The 21,906-nt window shown below is 33.2% G+C and overlaps 1 long non-coding RNA gene across 2 annotated transcripts in view; it reads left to right on the top strand.

Moving 5' to 3' along the window:
• LOC144235553 (uncharacterized) overlaps positions 1-21,906 on the top strand; it is a 93,810-nt gene that overhangs the window by 14,003 nt on the left and 57,901 nt on the right. The window contains exons 1-2 of one of the 2 annotated variants that reach the window (XR_013336249.1): positions 14,301-14,386; positions 20,254-20,294. This is a non-coding gene — a long non-coding RNA (uncharacterized LOC144235553). Of the gene's footprint in view, positions 1-14,300; positions 14,387-20,253; positions 20,295-21,906 lie in introns of those variants that run through there. The other variant, XR_013336250.1, reaches the window with a different exon arrangement.

Below are 21,906 nucleotides of genomic sequence, written 5' to 3'. Positions count from 1 at the left end.
TAGCTATATATATTTGCACCTATGTTTTTAATCATTGCCTTTTTTTTAAAGTTTTATATATTTATTCTGAGAGAGAGAGAGAGAGAGAGAGTGTGTGAGCAGGGGAAGGGCAGAGAGAGAGAGAGAATCCCAAGTAAGCTCTGCACTGTCAATGCAGAACCAAGTGTGGGGCTTGAACCCATGTAGTATGAGATCACGATCTGAGTCAAAACCAAGAGTCTGATGATTAATCAATTGAGCCACCCAGGCAGCCCTCATCATTACTTTCCTCTGGAGAAAATAATATATTTACAGTTCTCAACAAAATCATATTTACCAGATGTAAATTTTCCCTGGGTTTATAAATATTTATATATTTATGGACTCTTTCTGAAGTTTGTCAGTTACTTGTCAGTGAAATAATTTTGAGTGTACTCTACTGTAACCAGTCTTTGTCATTAAACGTATATAATCAATATATTCACACTTTATTAAATATTTTGATAAAACAATTTATTTAATCAATATTATATAACAGAAAATGTCATTTGTTTTCCTTTTATTATAATAAAAAATTTGCAAATAACTAGTTTTATAAAAATATATTTCTATGTGAATCTGGTTATTTTCTAAGAATTAGTAATTATAATTACAAGTTGTAATTTGCACTTGTGTAATTTGGTATTTATATTTTATTTTATTTTAAATTCCAATATCATTAACATACAGTTTTATGTTAGTTTCAGGTGTTCAATATAGTGATTGAACAGTTGCATTCATCACCCAGTGTGCATCCTGACAAATGCACTCCTTAATCCCCATCGTCTATTTTATACAGCCTAATTTGATCTTTTAGAACTGATTTCTTTCCCTTTCTTTTGCTGTATATTGCTTACTTTGAAACAATTAATTTCATCCAATGTGTAACCAACTTTTTAACAATTATTTAGGTAATGATTACATTCCCCGTCCTTTTAGACCACAAATTTGCATCTTGAAGTTTCTTTTATATTCATTTTTCATTTGAATAGACTGAATGGATATTACACATCTTAAACCCTTGCATAGGAAGATTGTCTCTTGGCATTCCTGTGTATTGGGAGAAGTAAATTTGTTTCCCCCACTAATGTCTCCATTATTTTCTATTGTTGAATAAGCAGAAAAGAAAGGAAGTCAGGTAACATTTTTCTTTAATGAAAAATTCTATCTATATGGTTATACAGTATATTTTTCTGTCTTATAAATGAATAATTTCAGCAGGATTTACTTAAGAGTTTATTTTCTTTTTGGAATTTTGTGGTGTTTGAGGATTTCTTCAGATGTATAGAATTAAGTCTTTAGCACAGAAAAATTATTTTTTTAGTTATCCACACTTTTTATTTCTATCCCATTTGTTCTTAGATAACTTAGGTTCTTAGTTAACACTTTATAAGATCTTTTTTCCCCTTCTTCATAGCTATCACTTTGAACTCCTTTCATCCATTTGTCATTTTCTTTCAGTCATTTGCCCAATTTTATTCCTATATAAACTATTTTTCACAATGGTACTCTGTCTTTATTAGTACAAAAAGAAGTTTTGCATTGGACCATTATAACCTGTGGTTACAATTTTTCTTATGTCATTCAGTTTTCTTTTTAAATGACATTTTACCTAGGCAAAAATTTTTATCCTATCTTTCATAGCATTCTTCATAAAATCCATGCTTTCTTGAATTTGGCAGAGATCACAAAGCACATAATACTTGAAATGAATTTCTTATTTTATTAAGGCTTATCGAAGCAGTGCTTGTCTTCTATTTCAAATGTTATTTGTATTGTTTATTTTTCCCCCAATAAGCTCTCCTTTCTGTTGTCCATGCCTCGAATGGTAAGATGTCTATTGGTATTTTCTTGAAATCTGAGTGTCCTTCTGAATGCTTTTAGGATCATCTTCTCATATCTCAAAAAATTTGGATGGCTGAGGTAAAGTGACATCAGGAATTCAGCATTTTGAGATAAGTAGGGCCTCTGTCAGCAGTCGTCTGTGTTTTCTTCCATGTGTTAGTCAAACTGTTGCCCCCAAGTCCATTTGTTCTTCATCACTGGGCCTTGTCTTCAGCCTGCCTACCTCAGTGTATCAAGAATCCTTCTAAGTCAGTTTAGCAAGAATCCCACACTCTTGATAGCTGATCACCCAGCCTGCCTTCAGCAAGAATCCTATGAAGTGAGCTTATCAAGAATACCCATACCTTTTGGGTGCCTGGATGGCTCAGTTGGTTAAGCATCAGACTTTGGCTTAGATCATAATCTTGTGGTTCTTGGGTTCAAACCCTGTGTCCAGCTGACAGCTTGCCGCCTGGATCCCGCTTCTCTCTCTGCCCCTCCCCCGCTCATGTTCACTCTCTCTCATCCTCTCTCTCAAAAATAAATAAACCTTAAATAGTAATAATAGTAATAGTAAAGAATACCTGTACCTTTGATGTCTCCTCTTAGTAATTTTTTTTATTCACTGACCCCCCCCCTTACTCTGCTCTTTATCTATAAATCCCCAGCTGACTTTGCTATATTTGGAGTTGAGCCATATTTCTCTCTTGTATTGCAATAGTCTTGACACCTATTGCAATGGTTGTGAATGAGGTCTTTTTTGCCATTTTGATAAGTGTCAGAATAGTTTTTTCTTTAACATGAGCAATTGCCTTTCGGCCACTCTTCTACCTACTGCTAGTTTTCCATTCTCTACCTTGAAAATGAAGAGCATTTAAAAATCCAAATGAGTTTTAAGATTATAAAATATTTTTCTTTGTTTTACATAGTGTATTTTCTACTACTATGAAAATTAATTGAACATGAGGTAAATACCTAATACAAATGACTTTGAAAGACATCATATATGATTTGTGTGTCCATATTTAATCTGGATTCAACAATTTGTAACAGACAAAGTATGAACCACTGAATCTAACCAATTCCCTGTGTCTGAGTCCTGAAATCAAATTGAGAAATTATTTTTTAACACACGTTCTGACTACTGTTCCATTTATCTGATCATATACAGACAAGGCTTACACAAATGTCAAAAATAATGAATATATTATTACTAAATTTGAATATAGTTACCTTTACTTCAACATTTTACTCCCTTAACCATTTATTTATATCTTGGCAACTATATGGAAAGATTTTAACATTACATATTTTTTTCTTATTGTATAAAACAAAATCTCAGAAACAGTTTAGGTATGGGACCAGTTCAGTATTATATCATTTGAACTATTTGTATATGTCAGATAAAGACCTTTGATTCATTTTTTAAAAATGTCTTGGCATTAGAATTATTGTTTTAATATTTGACTTGTACATGTGTACAAATGCAGATGCTAATAAACAGAATTCTTAAGGGTAAAATAATCTTATTAAGCTATTTTTAAAAATCTGAGTCAATGGACTGAAAACAAAACTATTTAATATAAAATGCCATCTTATTTTTTTCCGAGATCTATGAAGTTATTTTTCAGCTAAGTGAATTTTTAAAAGACATGTATATCATTTATAAAGTAAAGGCAACTCTATGCATATATTTCTGCTGAAGAACAGATAAGCCTGTCTAAACATTATTTCATTTACCCAACTGTCAGCTTACATTTTATTACCAAATTTTTATCAAATGGAAGAGTGGCATTTTTATGCTTGGATGATGAATTATTTAAAACATATTTTTCTGGAATTATTATTTTTCAGGATTTTAAAGTCAGCCATTGATAAAATTAAAGGAAATTATTCAAGTTGACCAGAATCATCTTTTTGATAGATAAATACTTGATTTCAAATATTTATGTCGATTTATCTTGTAGCTGGACTTGCAGTCACATCTCTGAGTCTGAATTGTTTTTATTTAATTCATTATCATGTTCAATATATCTTCTCTCTAGTGGACTCCCAAAACCCCTACTTGTCCTTCCCCATTCTTATAATTCTTAACATACTGCCAAATAAAAACTTTGGTAAACAGTTGGAATTGTTAGGTGGTATTCCTTACAACTCACTTTTTCTCTTAGAAGTTTGAGGACCTCTACCTTAGCTAAACAAAATTATTTATTACATGCACAAAATTGATTTACAATCTAAGAGTGTGAAGTTATTAATCTACCTTCATTTGCAACTCTAATTAATATTATTCTCAACAAAATCTTTCCAGACTGATCCTTCTGTGGTCTTTGACTTGAATGAGTTCCTGAGTCTTTGTATTTCCTCACCTCCTTAATCACTTTGCACTTCTGTGTCCCTGAAGTATTATTCTCCAAAATGTGCAGCATCGAGAAAAGAGGAAAATTAACAGGATAAATTTGCTAATTTAAATTTAATTATGTACGGTGTAAGAATAACAGATTTAATTTCAATGCTGGTTTATGAGCAAAGGCTGTCTTTTCAAGAACATCTGTGTCATCCACTGTGATTTATTTTGCTACAAAGTGTCTTTGCACTTATAAAGAGTGGCCACTAGAGTGCTGCAAGTATCCATTCAAGTTTGAGTCCCTGTTCTGTGAGGATATTCTAGTAGTGAATAAAACAATAAGGTTGTTCTATCTTTGGAACATATGGGCCAACCTCAGTAAAGAAATGATAAAAATCATTTGAACCATGTATAGTTTTATTTACTAATACATTTATGCTTATAATTCTTTCTCTGTTCATGGATTAGACTCAAGATATAGAAACTACTGATTTCAAGTCAATGTTTCAGTTAATAAAAATTAGTTTCCATTTTACTATCTTACCATCAGCACTTTTACAACCTAGTTACTTTCTTTTAACTCTTAGGCTTGAATACTTATATGTATCCTTCCCATAACAACTCTTCATTTCTATTCATTAAGAATATAGGCCATGCTAGAGATAAACTTACATTAATTTTCTCTTTTAAGGTATCCTTTTAAGTTTATATTTCCATTCAAAATATCAATGATAAGTTTTGGGGGGAAAATCCATTCTGCATGTGTTGGCAGGATGGTCAGGCTGCCCCAAGATGGGTCGCTTTGGCCGAAAGATTATTATTTTGAGATAAGACAATCAAAACTCAGTAGATTCAGGAAAAGCTCTTTACTCCCCCTCCACGACTAAAAAGAATTTAGACAGGGGATCTGATCAGAGAGAGCATTATTACCAGAGATAGCTACATTATGATACGAACTAGGTATGGTAAAGAGAGGAACCTAGCAAAGCCTATTTGATTAGTCTTCTATGTCTTATTGTTTCTGAGTGGCAGCAAGCATTTGTTTACCGAACATTTACTCTTTTTCAACTTCCTGTAAATTACATACCTTCCTTTTGAAGTCCTCCTTCTCCTTAAATGAAAATACTGATCATTTTAACTGATCTTCTTTGGAATTTCTGTGTGGATTCCCTGTGTGTGCAAAACTAAATTTTGTTTTCTCCTGTTTATATGTCCCTTGTCAATTTGATTCTTAGTCCAACTAGAAGGACGTTGAAGGACAGAGAAGATTCTTTCTCCCTGACGTGTTTTACTAGACATGTTTGAATTTTAAAGTTCAGCCTACCACGTAAATGCATTTTTTTTTGTCATTAGAAGTGAGTTTTTTGTGGACCACTATTTTATTCATCTTCATAGTTATAATGTCTACTTCATATCTTTAAAAACAAATATGAGGGGCGCCTGGGTGGCTTAGTCGGTTAAGCGTCCGACTTTCGCTTGGGTCATGATCTCGCGGTTCGCGGGTTCGAGCCCCACATCGGGCTCTGTGCTGACTGCCAGCTCGGAGCCTGGAGCCTGTTTCAGTCTGTGACTCCCTCTCTCTCTGACCCTCCCCTGCTCACGCTGTCTCTCTCTCTCTCTCTAGAAATAAATAAAAACCTTAAAAAAAAAAAAAAACAAATATGAATATTGATCACTTAAAAACAGGAGAATAAAATGTATTTCTTAGTAAACATTAAGAAAAGCACTTGATCTGGCATTTATGTATTTCATCATCTGTATTCTTGACTGATACTTACACTTACATAATACTTTATATAATATACTTTGGGATATTGTGATTAATTAGAAATATATATACTTCCTTCATCCCCATTCCTGACACAGAGCTCCTAAGATCCCTGAATTTCTTGAGAGGAGAGTGATAAAGATGTCTTTGTTATGTCGATTAGTGAGTTTTGGAATGCTTCTAGGTCACTTAAGGATGGGGCTGATCATCAGAAGAGCCAACCATGTGATTATAGGGTTGGAACTTTCAGTCCTATCTCCTTGACCTCCAAAAAGAGGGCCTGAAAATTGAATAAATCACCAATGGCCAGTGATTTTATTAATCTTGACTCTGTAATGAATCCTGCATAAATTCTCAAAAGGACTGGGTTTGGGGAGCTTCTGGGTAGGTAAACATGTGGAGATACTGGGAGAGTGGTGCACCTGAAGAAGATATGGAAGCTCAGAGCCCTTTCCTCTTGCCATGCCCTGTACATCTATTCCTGAGTAATATTCTTTCATAATGAACCAGTAATCAGCAAGTCTGTTGAGTTCATGAGCCACGCTAGCAAATTAACTGAACCCAAAGAGAGGACCATAGGAACCTCTGATTTATAGGTAATCAGTCAGAAGTATCAGTAACCACCTGCAATTCCAACTGGCATCTGAAGTTGGGAAGTGGAAGCAATCTTGTAGGACTGAACCCTTAATCTGTGGTATTTGAGGTTATTTCCTATTAGTGTCAGAATTGAGCTGAATTCTTGAATATCTACTGCTGTTTGAGAATTGCTAGGTGTTGTGGAACAGGGTGAGGAGAATGCCTTCATGGTCAAATTAATCCAAGAACACCAAGAAGATACTTTATTCCTTTTGTTCGGATTAGAAGTATAGGGTAGTAAGATTTTCATTTTAAATAAAAAATGAAATCAAGGTACAGAATTTATTTCTAATATTAAATTATTAATATATATTATACTAAAATTCTGACCTCCTGATTGAGAGAAGAATTATTTTTATCACCTTTTTCCTTGTGATAGAGTCTTGAACTTGTCAAAATCTCTGTTCAGTCAGTTCATATCTCAACAATATGTACATTATAAGTATACCACTGCACAATAACTAAATACAGTCACTTAGCTTCAAATTAATTAAACATATTTCAGGTAAGACCAGGAACTGGAATTTTCACTGAAGTCAAATGAATAAACAAGAAATCAGTCATTAGGATCCCACTTTGGTTCATTTGTGTCTGAGAATAACAGGTTGCCCATTGTTACCATATAGAACCAGTTGATGACATAGGCATTCATCTCCTCAGTAAAACTCCTTGTCTTCCTGCTGCTTGTGCATCTCCAAACAGTTTTCTATGAAACTTTAGGCAGACCTGTGTTTCCAGTTTCATTTTCCATAGTCTTCCATAACAGGTACCTCCAGAATTTGTTTCTGCCAGCCTCTGTATTCATCATGCCCTCTTATTCTGAAATACCCTTTTGTTAAGAAAGTTCAAGTTTCAGCTCATTGGTTATGCCTTCAAAGAATTTTAAACTGGAAATAATTGTTTCCATATTTGGAATTCCATAGGGTTTGTTTACATGTTATATCATGGCATGTATTTCTCTCTGTTTTACAAATAGGGCCTATTTTTCTTAATGTATTTCTCTCAGATAATTAATTTCATTATTTTTTAATTCATTCATTGCACAAAATGAATGAATAAGTACTTACTATGAACTCAGAATTGCTCTCAGCCCTGAAAATAAAATAGTGAACAAGACAAAATCTCTGCCTTCTTGAAGTTTACCAGAAGATAGTTTAGGCAGAGAGTAATAAATAAATGTAAGCATGGAAATGTGTATAAAATTGCAAGAGATCATAGTATGGAAAAAATGAAGCAGGTTAAAAGAATCAAGAGTGACAATGAGCTAGGTAATAGGTCTCTGTGTAGGTGACAGAAATGACCAGAGATCTGAGTGCCCAAAGGAGAGGGCCAAGCCATGCCACTCTAAAGAAGGAGTGATTCAAAGAGAGGAAACAGCAAGTGCAAAGCCTAGGGGCAGAAATGAACTTGTCTTGGCAAGGTGAAGAACAAGAGCAATGGGGCTTTAAAGGAGACATGTTTAGTGAACAGAAAATGATCTGACCACCATACCTTATCTTCTCTTGGTTTGTTTCTTTTTTTTTAATGTTTTATTTATTTCTGAGAGAGAGAGAGAGAGAGAGATAGTGTGAGCAGGGGAGGATCATAGAGAGAAGGAGACACAGAATCTGAAACAGGCTCCAGGCTCTGAGCTTGCTGTCAGCACAGAGACCGATATAGGGCTCGAACCCATGAACCGTGTGATCATGCCCTGAGCCGAAGTCTGACGCTTAACCGACTGAGCCAACCCAGGAGCCCCTTCTCTTGGTTTCTTGTATCTCAGATTGCATTTCGTCTACAGGGTTTTACACACAGAGTAATACTCAATGGTAATGCAACATAGTGATTTGGAGGTAAGAAAAATTTGGGTTTGAATTAAATTTCATTTCCTTATTAGTTTAATGACCTTGAGCAGATTGCATAGCCTGAGGCGTTATCTCTGTGTTTGATCAATGTTTTCACTTTCCAGCTGAAAGCCTTATATTAAGATCATTGACTAAAAGAGAAAAAGTTAGAAAGGTAAATTCTCATAGGGAAAATGTATATTTAGGATAGTTAATTGAATAACTTCTCTTCTAAAATAAACATTCTAAAGCAATTAATACTCAAAAATTGGGGAAAAAAAGTTGAATTCTTTTAACTAGTTAAAACGCCTTAGAGAAGCACCTTTCTTCACTGAAAATCAGCTCCAACAGAGACTTTCTTTGCTCTGAAGACCAAAGTTCTTGAAAGAACTGGACTCATTCATCTGGACTCCATTTTTCCCCCTTTTCAACTTGATCTGCATTAAATTCTGAACCTCCCTCTATTTTCGTTCTTAAGACAACTGAAAGAGATTAATGCAAATGATGTAAACTGCCAGGTGAAAACGATTATATATTTTTTGTTTATATCTATGATTAAAAATACTTTGAGATAAAAAATAGTCATAATCATTCTCTTTCATTTTTAATGGGCAGTAAAGATCAGGATCATTAGGGAAAATGGTTTTCTCAAAATCTGGAAAGCAGTAAAATTTGTATCCATCTAGCCAGAATTGGTTTATTGTTCTTTTTGAGGTAGAAGAATCTTCTGATAATATCTTACGTCCTGCACTTACTTGAGCTCTCACCTATCTTCTTACATATGTGAATAGAAAATATTGATCATTTTAAATGTGAACTGAAGCAATATCTTCATTTACTTTTCTGATACAATCTTCAGAGCTAGCAACACCTTTAATATGCTTCAGAATACTGGGATAGCTTTACTAGAATATAATAAAATGAACTAAGTAATTTTGCCTTTTTATACATTTACTTTCAGCGTATGCCGTGAAAAATTAATAATGCCTAATTAATTATAAGTTTTAGGGTAAATTTCTAATTTCATTTCCTGCTTACATTCTCTTCCCTTCTTTTGTACCTCCATATCCTGGAAAACATAACTTGTTTCTTTATATCTCCATAAGTTTGCATTTGTTCTTTGGTTCCCTATTTATTCTTCTTTTACCCCATTCTCTTTGAAAATTCCTAGTGTCATTAATTTAAAAAAAAGAAAGCTCTTCCTTCACCTCTCCACTCCCTCATTAGAATTAATGAGATATTAATATCTGCAATGTTCCCTCATCATTTTATAGACATTATATTCTACTACTCCTTGTGCTGTGATACAACTTGTGGTTGACAGTTTATAGCCCTCCAATAGATTGCAAAGCTCTCAGAAACAGAAGCCACATGTTACTAGTTTTTGTAACTCCAGACCTGAACCCAGTGAGAGGCACATAGTAGATATAAAATTATTATTTGATTAATTTCACCTGAAAGAGAATAGTATTTCTTTTGGAACTGAAGAATTTCTCCTCTATAAATTGCCTAATCTCACTCTCTCTATTCTCAAAAAAGAAAAAGAGTTAGCTATCTGTACAGTTACCTATCTGTAAGATATTGGCTTATCCTTCTGCCTTTCCTCACCTAGAATTTATCTCACCTTTTTATGTCTTTACTATCTGTTTGTAAATATGCTATATCATTCATTGAGTCTTAGCACAAAGGCACTCTATCTCATGAAATTACTTGCTAAGATGTCAGCAGTCATCTCATATTAGGAAAATCTAAAGTACTTATGTACCTCTGAACTTGGGCATTTATCCCAAGTAGCCTTTGTGTAGAGTAAATTACTCAAAAATTCTAATAGTCTTTTAAGTCTCGTGAAATTAGAAGCTGTGTCACACTCTCTTTGTATCATTTATTGAACTCAGCACACTTGTACCTGAAAGATAATTAATCAATATATATTGAATGAGTGAATAAGTATATGTAGGTAAGGATATATTATAAATAGATATTTACTACTATTTATACCTATCTTATAAATTAGAGATACATTTGTGGTGACTTTACTAGAAAGCTGTGAGAGATAAGGGAATGAGTATTAAGTAGGGCTAGGCAAAATACTCCCTTGAGCCAAATACAGCCCACTGCCTGTTTTTGCAATTGTTTTCACATTTTTCAAAGATTACAAGGTAATCAAAAGAAGAATATTTTATGCTACATAAAACTTACATGAAATTAAAATTCAGTATCTATAAATAAAGTTTTAGTGGAGAATAGCTGCTCTTATTTGTCTGGAGATTGTCTATGGCTATTTTCATGTTACCACACAAAGCTGAACAGTTGTAACGTGTGGCCCTTAAAGCCAAAAATATTTACAATCTGGCTCTATATACAGAAAATGTTTGGTCAGTCTCTTCTTAAACAAACACTGATAAAGCAAATTTCGATATCATAATGCTTGCAATCTTTTTTCAACATCAGACTTTACTAGTCATTTCTCTAATCTTTCAAAAATGCAATCCCACATTTTACAGGAGTGGAGTTTTTAAATTCCATGTATAGCAGTGATGTGTCACCTGCAAGGGATTAAGATGTACTCATCTATTAAAACACAGGCACACATATGTACAAAATCAATGCAGAATAACAAGAATTGGAAGAACTATGGAGCAATTTTAATTTTATGCTGGGAACTACTGGGCAGGAATGGTATGTAAAGCTACTATAGACTTAATCATTTCAATTATCTGATACAGGTAGGAGTTAATATTCAAAATACTGAATCTTACTGATTTTAATTTTTAAAAAATTAAAAATAAAAAGTATATTGAGGGTTAATGTGTTCATGTTCTTCCCTGACATTTCACAAGCATGTGATGAATTTTGGATGAGATCATGTCTAACAAGTTACATTTGGTCATTTTAATTAATGAAGTTAACAAAGATTTTGTTATGCTTCTTAAAACCCAAAATATGCCTAGAATATAGAATTTTAACTTTGTTTATTTCTTTGAGACCAGAGTCAAACGAAGAAATTTCGATTGGTACTTAACAGGAGTCATACAATAAAATAAACCAATTTTTTTCTTTTAAAAACAACATGAGGTTAAATAAATGCACTCATTTTAGCTACTTCTTTTCTTTTCCACCACAGACCTATCTCCCAATAATTTCTCACTCAGCAGTCTAGCAAACTCTAAGCAGCTAAATTTATAAAATGACAGAAAACACTTAAGCCACAGACTGGAGTGGGTAATCTTCCTCCTCTCTTAGCAATTGCATTGCTAATTGCGTCTCAACTCTTGGTGATGAACTGTTTAACTTTTGCCAAGTTAACAAATGCTCGTGTCTGGGTTTTCACAGTGGGGGTCTACCGCTGTTTCATTTTTGTGTGTGTATTGATGAAGAAGTTTGCCTTCATATTCACCTTAACTGACATTTGCTATTGCATTACAATAAGCGTCAATGAGGGGCACCTGGGTGGCTCAGTCGGTTAAGCGTCCGACTTTGGCTCAGGTCATGATCTCACGGTTCGTGGGTTCGAGCCCCGCGTAGACTCTGTGCTGACAGCTAGCCTGGAGCCTGCTTCAGATTCTGTGTCTCCCTCTCTCTCTGGCCCTCCCCTGCTCACGTTGTCTCTCTCTCTCTCTCAGAAATAAATAAAACATTAAAAAATTTTTTAAAAAAATAAGCGTCAATGAATGGTAGTTATTCCAGAGCTAGTACACATGATAATTATCAACCATACCACCAAATACTGGTTAACTTTAAGACCCAGAGTGTAATTTTAAAGCAAAGTGTCTATGATACATGGTCAGCTCCTTTTGTGAACTTATATACACTTCTACTTTTTTTCAGTGTCTCTGCTAAACTTGATGCAAACTTCTAGCTTTCAAAGATCTCTTTGGTGTTCCACCTCCTCCTGTCCTGTGAAACAACCCCCCAACTAACATTATTTTCTCTTTTACCACATTATCACATATGCACCCATTTAGTAACATTTCCATGCCATCATATGAGTTTTGGGAGAAATTATGTTAAAATACATATGTATATTAAAATAGAACATGAGTAATCAGAATAAATCTGTAATATTGGGTAATGACGCTATATTAAGAAGAATTCCCTGACATTTCTGAAAATACCAAGGTGCTACCATTAGAATTCTCTCCACATGATAGGCCACACTTTATGAAAGTGGTGCCCTCATAATTTATAAAGTTACTTAATTTTTTGAGGCATTGTTGTTTAGAATAAAGAGAAATGGTAACCTAATACCCATCTTATTTTTATACTCCATTACCATTGTCTGACCGTTTCATTTATTTAATATAATCTTTAAAGTCCTATCTTGTTCTCACTAAATGGTCTCAACATTTGCAATGATAGAATGTCATGTATTTTAATATTTAAAAAATAACTAAAGTCCGTTATCAGAAGCTAAATGTCTTTTAAAACAATATTTATTCCATATTGCACTGATTAAATAGTATTATCAAAGAAATGTCTGTAATATTACAGAAATCCTTTCAAATTTTATTTTCTCAAATTTATCTTAAGTATAATACACTGAACAAGCACATTTGCTTTCCAAATGAATGAATGAATGAGTGAATGAATGAAAACAAAAATTAACCAACCATCACCAACAAAACAGAGGCCTCTATAGAAAGAAAATTGAAGTAGAATGAGGAAGAGGAGATATTAATAATGGCCTGACAAATGGGTAAACATTTCTCCTCATATTCTCTCAAAAATGTCTTGAGACTCTGAACATAAACAGACTGTCACTGGATATACAAATGTAAATGACCTCACCTAAAATCAGCAGAGAAACTAACTGTCCAGGCGAACCCTTTCCAAATTGCCAACTTAAAGAATCATAAGCTAAATAAATGGTTGTAAGCAACAGAGTTTCTGGATTGGTTTGTTAAATAGCGAAGACACAACTGACACACACAGATCACTGTTCTATCTATCCTTGGTCCCAAGTAGAGCACAAGAGGTAATATGGACATACACATGTCTAGCTTACTTATACTGACTCCAGCTGAATCACATAATAAAATAGGTCTGCCTTAACCAATAAGTCCGAAAATTTTTATGCGTATTGCAGGTGTTTTGTTTAGATCTCGACTGCATTTTTTTATTAACTAATTTATAGTTAGTTCATTGAGGGATTTTTTTTACCAAAACCCTCCAATTCTGCCTCCCCTACATTTCTTCCTCCAAGTAATTCTTAACCCTTATTTTCCTCATTATATTGTTAATCTCATGAGGACTGGGTCTAATCACCTGGACATTCTTAAGGGGTACAATTTCATGTGAATTTAAATAACATCTCAGATTTTTTATTTTAACTTGACCCACATCACTCTCTCATGTTCTAAAATATTAAAGCAATTTTAGTACCATTTTTTATGTTGTTAGACTTTCCCAAATCATTTCCTGAATTTACTAAAGTATCACATTATTTTCAACTAATTAGTATGTAAAATATTGATGTGTACAAAATGTTAATAACAATCAGTATAAAAAAGATTATTAAATATACACAACCCAATAGCTGTATTCTTTTCAAATGATCTAATCAGTCACCTCAACACCAATTTTTTAAAAAGTCATCTTTTGTCAGCTAGTAAAATGCTAACTTTATCATATGGTAAATTCCAAAATTAACTTAAATTTGTTTTTGCATTTTCCCATTCAGTTCCATTGAGCTATCCAGACCTATTCATAAGAAATCTCTTGAATTGTTCTATTTTTAAATGTATTTCAATGTCTTCTAGAGCTTAATTGTCCCACTCAATTATTACTCTTTTCCAGCATCTAAATGACCCTTTTCATAAGTTCTTTTGTTTGTTTTTGTTTTTGTTTAAGTAAGCTTCACGCCCATTGAGGAGCCAACATGAGACTTGAACTAACAACCCTGAGATCAAGACCTGACCTGAGATCAAGAATTTGACTCTCAACTGACTGAGGCAACCAGGCACCCCATAGGTTAATTTTTTAGATAAATTCCTATTATTTGTCAAATTCCACAGTAATCTTCTTGGTGATTTGATTGGAATTATTTTGAAGTTCATATAACAATTTAGAGGGACCAAATCATATGATGTCTTCATAAATACAAGAAAAGGCATTTGACAAAATTCAACACTGGTTTAAAATTTAAGTAATGCATAAAATAGAAATTTATAGATATCCCCTTATAAGAAAATATGCAGAATTCAGTACAGTTGATAGCATGTTACTCAGTGGCAAAGTAACAGAGACTTTCCTATTAAAGTTAAGAAAATGATAAAGATATCAATTCTCCATTCTACTATTTAATATTCAATTAAAGATCTTAGCCAATGCAATTAAATAAAAGGAAGCAATTAGAGAGTATAGATTTTATAATTAGAGATAAAATTATAGATTAAAAAGACAAGGGGCATATTAGCTTTTATCAAAAATCATATTTTAGAAACCTTTGTGGGATACTTACTTGACAAACTAAAAAATTATGTGACAAGTGGAGAAATGTAAACATGGGTAATATTTAGAAGTATGTTACTATTCTAGGTGTGATAACAATGTTGCAAATCTATTTACAGAAGATTCTGGCATATTTTCAGAATAAAATGATGTGATAGCCTGAGCTTCTTGCAAAGTATTCTGGGGTGAGGGAAGAGAGAGAGAGTGTATGTAGATAAAGTAAAACTGGCCTGTGTGAATTGTCGGAGTTGGGTAATAGTACACTGACATTCACTCTACTATTCTTTCTAATTTTCCATATGTTTGAAGTCCATCATAAAAGTATTTGCACATTTATTTACTTTTTACTCAGCCTTTCTTTGCTTATAAAGATGTTACTCCTCCAAGAAATAATGTATAGTCACCATGTAATGCCTGCCTTATGCACCCTCCATGTTTTCTTGGGAGTTTGTTTTCTTGAATTTTTGGTATTGATTGGTTATATATGAGGATGACAGGAAAGGAGAGAGGTTAGAAGAGTGTATACTAACAGAATCTGACAAGTTCAAAGATCAGAGGGTCTGTAAGAGAGTAACAAATAAATATCTGCACAAAATTTTTATTGGAATAGATCCTATGACTCAAGATTCAAACGCTGATGGGTATATTTTTACCTGTTTCACATTTAGTCTATATATATATATATATATATATATACACACATATAACTGTAAAGGAGATAGTTCTATAGTTAAGTCCAGGCAAGTCAATAAAAATAAAATCCCTAGGAAGAATAATAGCATGGAATTTAGAGACACTGATAGATGCCATTTGAACCATGTAGTTTTCAACTAAAAATTACTAAGTATACAAAGAAATAAAGTATAGTCAAGATTCAGGAAAATGGAAACATTCTATAGAATTTGACTCTGATTGGGCTCCAATGTTGATTTTAGTTCACAAAAGCGTTAAAGCAACTATTACAAATGTGTTCAAAGAATTAAACAGTATGCTAATAAGAAATAACCATAAAGAAGTAGAATTATGTTAAGAACAAACTAGAAATTATAGAGTTGAAACTCCAAAAATTTAAATGAAAAATTGACTGTGCTACTTCTATAATAAAACAAGTAATTGCACACATGGCCCAAAGTCAGTGAGATATGGATTAATGGATGGGTGGAAGGATGGATGGATGGAGGGATGGATGGATGGATGGATGGATGGATGGATGGATGGATTAATGTAAGGTTCTAATCTTTCTAAGAAATGAATTTACCATTTCTCTGCTTGACACAACACTCACTATGGGAAAACCTTGCTGTAATTCCTTATACTGACCTTTGTAATCAACTATATGTAAAGTATTTCACATCTCTGAGCGCATTTCCTATCACCTCAAAAAATTAAGCAATAATAGCACTAAACTATCTTGTAATTTACTTGGTAAGAATAATGAATTGATCTACACAAAACACTTCATTAGCATAATGAAGCATATTAATGTTAAGTACTGTGATTAATACTTCTGATTGTGATGAAAAGGTGTATGAAAGAGCTAGTAGAAATTTACAGCTCTCTAGAAAAATCCTATAAACAAGACTCCCTAATGGCTCATCTTAGTTCAGCAGAGAAAATAGATTGTCATTTATAACAATTATCTAACAGTACCTTTAATGTACAAAATTTTAATTATCTACTTCCTCTATTCCAAAATTCTAGATTCAGTGTAAGTACAATAACTTTTAGACATAGAATAATTATACCAATATCAAATCACTTGGTCAAAATCCCCTTCCTGAACTTTCTAACCTCTTCAACCCTCCCCAGCTCTTCCCATTTATACACACTGAGCACATATATAAAGAAACATACAGTGTTTCATTTTACTTCAATGAACTTACAAAAGTATCACTATTTAATACAATTCTTTTAGTTCTATTATTTCTATATTAGAACCACATCAATTGAACAGTTTTTCCCATAATATGAATATTAAGGAAGAATTCCAGGTGCTGTTAGAAATGATATAGTTAAAGGCACCTGGGTGGCTCAGTCAGTTAAGCGTCTGACTTCATGTCAGGTCATGATCTCACGGTTTGTGAGTTCAAGCCCCACATTGAGCTCTGTGCTGACAGCCTTGAGCCTGCTTTGGATCTGTGTCACCCTCTCTCTGCACATCCCTCTATCACATTCTCTCTTTCTCAAAAATAAATAAACACTAAAAAATTTTTAAAAGTGATAGGGTTAACAATACAGGCTTAAGTATTGGGGGCATACGTTTCTTCTCTATAAAGAAAATTCAATATAATGACAGAAAAGTATTATTTTAAAAGGTATAAACTGCTAACAAAAAGTGAATGAGAGTTATTATTGGATGAGATTTATATCATATTTCTGGAAAAAGAAAAACTGATGGAAGACATTGACTGGTAAAGCAGAAGAAAAGAAATCTTATGTAGAACATGAGAAAGGTGATCCATTTAAAGAAGGGACAGTTTATGGCAAAGGTTGCTAATGTTCTCCAACATCTATTTTCCCTTTCTTCCTTTTTGGTAATTAAAGCATGCTGACATACAGCTCCCATTCTTAACAAGGAATATGTCTCAGCTAAAGATTTTATATCCTAGCTTTTCTTGTAACTAAATGCAACCCTGTGGCTAAATGTAGACCAATGAGATGCGAGCAGAATTTGATGTGTAAAACCTCTGAGTCAAAATCTTAAAGAGAAAGATGGTTGTGATTCCCCCACCCATTTGCCTTTTAGACTGGCAGGAAAATGGCAATCTTCTAGCTGGGAGTCTATGGATAATGTCATGGAGTCACCCATCTTTCATGAATTACCTACAAACTTCTGGTCTTTTATGTTAGAAAGAAATTAACTTCTCTTTATCTAAAAGATTGTATTTTGGAGTGTCTTTGTTAAAATAGCTTAGCTTTAACCTAACCAATATACATTTTACCTGACAAAATCCCAGACAGGCTCCAGACCATGAGAAGAAAATAATAACTAAAAATAAGAAGATATTGGGCTGAAAACATTATTATTTTGTAATTCTTTTTTTCTTAAAGTTTATTTATTTATTTTAAGAGAGTGTGGAAGGGGCAGAGAGAGAGGGACAGAGAGAGAGAGGGAGAGAATCTCAGGCAGGCTCCACAATGTCAACGCAGAGCCCAACATGAGACTTGAACTCACAAACTATGAGATCATTACTTGAGCCAAAGTTAGAAGCCTAACCAAATGAACCACCCAGGCATCCCTGTAATTCTTAAATGGAAAGTTTGTTCCCCCTCACTCCACCTCTATAACATCCTCTTTTACAACACCATCATCCACAGTCTGTTAACATAGGAGGAAAATGAAATGCTGTTCTTTTCGGAAATTAAACCCACTTTTAGTGACGTAAAGAACGGTTACATTCCGACTTATCCAAGACAGGAATTGGAGTGAATTGAGTGAGAGTGTGGTCAAGGGAGGCAAGCAGAGGTTTGGATCCTGTCTATATTTAAAATGTTGTCATTTTGGGGCACTCGGGTGACTCAGTTGGTTAAGCATCCAAGATTGGCTCAGGTCATAATCTCACGGTTCAAGGGTTTGAGCCCCATGTCAGGCTCTGTGCTGACAGTTCAGAGCCTGGAGCCTGCTTCAGATTCTGCTTCTCCCTCTCTCTCTGCCTTTCAGAACCTCCTGATTCTCTGTCTCTATATCTCTCTTGAAAATAAATAAACATTAAAAGATTAAGTATTGACAATTTTCACCTTGCCTTTTTTGCATAATGTTGATTTTTTCAAATACTGCATTAAAATTATCTTGATTACTAAGGTTTGTTTTTTTTTTTGTCACCATCCTTTATTCTATGCCAGAGCTAAGTGCCCCACTCACTCTATTCTAGCTCCAGCCAGGATTTTATCAACCCAGTGTTCCCTATAGATCATTTAGATTTCTTCCAATGGTAAAAATGACTCACTGGCAGCTCATCTTAAGTAAATTTTCTCAGTTGACAAACTCAATACGGATGTGCAAAGGTACTAATTTTCTTATTCTTTTGGTTTTAGTTAATTTTTCATTTTTATTAGAATTGTCCAAATATTTTCAAAACTAAATTACTAACAAATTTGTGTCCAAATGATTTGGATATCAGTTACTTCTTCTATTTCTTTTAGTTAAAATCTATTGATTTATTTATTCAATAATGACAGAAATTTAGGTATTCTGTACTCTCTACCCAATTTTCCAGTGTTCCCACTGGAAATATTATATTTTTGTTTAATAGTAATTATTTTATTTTTACAATGTGAACATGTTTCACTGTTGAACTGAATAGTATAACAAAATTGTGTTTCTTTTCCTTTTTACTATTTTTTTGTTTCCCTTTGTTTATTATTTACATAGTTTTCCAATAAATGCTAGATAGAAGGGATACTTTTGAGTTCTCAAATCTGAAACGTATCTTAATTCTACAGGTATATTTGAATGATGCTCTGAGAGGCTGTAGGTTTCTAGATAGAAAATTATTTTCCCTCAGAAATTTAAAGGCATTATTGCCCAAATTTTCACTTGGAGTATCTGTTGACAATGTAGATGCCATTTTTATTCCCATTGCTTTTCATATGACCTAGACTAAATTTTTTCCTGTTACAAACTTTTAGGTTTTCTTTACAGCTGGTTGTATAAGATTTCATGCTAATATGCCATTAAGGGGGATTGTTTTTCATTATTTGTGCATTTCATGGACATTTTCATTATGAAAAATGTTCTTTTTTTAAGTTTATTTATTTATGGGGGGGGAGGGGCAGGACAGGGAGGGAGAGAATCCCAAGCCGGCTCCACGCTGATGGGACAGAATCTGACAGGGGGACTTGATCTCCTGAACTGTGAGATCATGACCTGAACCAAAACCAAGAGTTGGACTCTTAATTGACTGGGCCACCCAAATGTTCCTGAACAATGTTCTTGTATGATTTCTTATATTTTGATCATTTCTTCCTCAACATTTTTATTTGTCTTTTCAACTTAACAACTATTTTGTTATTGAACTTCTTTTTACTGATCCCTAGTTTTGTGTCTTTTAACTTTACACTATTTTTCTTTTGAAGGTTACTTGGGGGAGACTTCTTGGAATATATCTTCAAACTCTTCTATTAAATATTTAATTTTTTATATCACAAGAATAACTCTCACAATTGAAAGCTTTCCTTCTTATTGTTCTCATTTATGTTTTTTTCTGTTTTATGGAAGTAATATTTTTCTGAAAATATTCAGAATAATATCTTTGAAATTCTCTTAGCTTTCTGCATTAGATGTATATTCTCTAAGATAATGTTTTCTTATAGTTTGTTTCAATTTTTTCTGTGTTGGAAGTTTTTCCTAATTCTTCTGGTGATCATTGACTCTACTTTTATTTCAGAGGGAGGCACTAAAAATTTGACTGGTGTTTCTATTTATAAGGTATGTATAAATACAAGGAGTATTTTTTGCTGATAAATATTTGTTAGTGTACCTAAGTTAAATAGTAATTAGAGACTTTCCTTGGGGAAAGTATTTTTGCTTCTGGAACGTATTTTTCTCTCCCTAACAGGAAGCTTTGATTGATTGATTGACTGATTGATTGATTGATGATTGGGTGGGTGGGCATGGGTGGAATAGTGATATTTGTCTAGTNAGTGTATATATATATGTATATGTATATATATATATATATTTTTTCTCTCCCTGCTATGTTTCAGTCCTGTGTTTTATCTTTATGCTTTTCCATACGTTATGTCCCCAAGGAGAGCCCTCCTCTGATTTGTTTTGCAGGATAACTAATTTCCTGTAGGGATTGAAAAGATAAATATTTAAAGTTAGTTTACCAGATAAAACTAGATTTCGTATTGCTTATTTTTCAGTGTGAGTGCACAATAAAGGATACTGGACATTGAATGGAAGTTGGTGGTATGTTTCATTGTCCCTGCTGCTTACCTTTAACATATCTATGCTTGTATATTTAAGGTGGGATTCATGTAGACAGCAACTAGTTGAATCGTGTTTATTAAGTCTGGGAACCCCTGCATTTCATTCCATTTAGAGTATTCATATTTAATGTAATTATCAAAAGAGCAGTTTCCTTTTTATTTATCCAAACAGTTTTTTTCTTTTTTGCTTTCTTCTCAATTAACTCATTTTTATGTTTTCTTTTTTTCTCAAATATTGGTTTCTTGGTACTACTTTTTTACAATTTTTAGTGGTTGATCTAAGGTTCACAACATATATTTATAACTTATTATAACCTCATTTCAAGAAAAATTTTTGCCACTTTATGTATCGTGTAAGAGTCTTAGAACAAGATACCTACTTTTTCTCTTTTTTCATTCTTTTGTTTATGTTGTAAAACATTTTACGTCCGCATATGTTATAATCCTTAGAATAAATTATTTTTTTCATTTAGACATTCAACTATCTTGTAAAGAGTTTAAGAATACAAAAAATTGGGGGGATAGGAATTTCACACATTTTTATAATGATTTCTTTTGTAGACAAAAATTTTCAGTTGGTAACATATTTCATACGGCTGAAGAGATTCCTTTTCCTTTTCCTTTAGTAGTACAGGTCTTACAGCAAAAACTTTCCTAAAGTCCTTGTATGCTTGGAAAAATTCTTTGTTAGAGTTTCATGATTTCCAGTGAAGTCTCCTGTTACATTTACTGCTTTTTAGCCTCTGGCTAACTTCAAGATTTTTCTGTTTGTCTTTACTTTTCATTAGATATGATGATCTTCTTTGTTGTGAGTTTTTAAAAATCCTGTTTAGGGATCTCTAAGTTTCTTGGAAATTTGGTTTGCTTTCTTTCAATAATTTTGGGGATTTTTGGCTGTTATCTCTTCAAATATTTCTTCTATCAATTCTCACCTTCTTTGCTGGGATTTCAGCTGCATATATATTAGATGATATAATACTGTCTATCAACTTGTGTTCTGTTCTGTTCTGTTTTTTTTTTTACCTCAGTAGTTTCAAAAATAACTAGAAATGTAAAACATATCAAATAATTACCTAGTATGTTCATTGCATTTTTTTATGGTTCCC

Source organism: Crocuta crocuta, unplaced genomic scaffold, assembly GCF_008692635.1.
Source record: "Crocuta crocuta isolate KB4526 unplaced genomic scaffold, BGI_CrCroc_1.0 scaffold205, whole genome shotgun sequence".
Classification (NCBI taxonomy): domain Eukaryota; kingdom Metazoa; phylum Chordata; class Mammalia; order Carnivora; family Hyaenidae; genus Crocuta; species Crocuta crocuta.
Note: the sequence above shows the minus strand (reverse complement) of the source record. Positions and strands in the feature narration are given on the sequence as shown.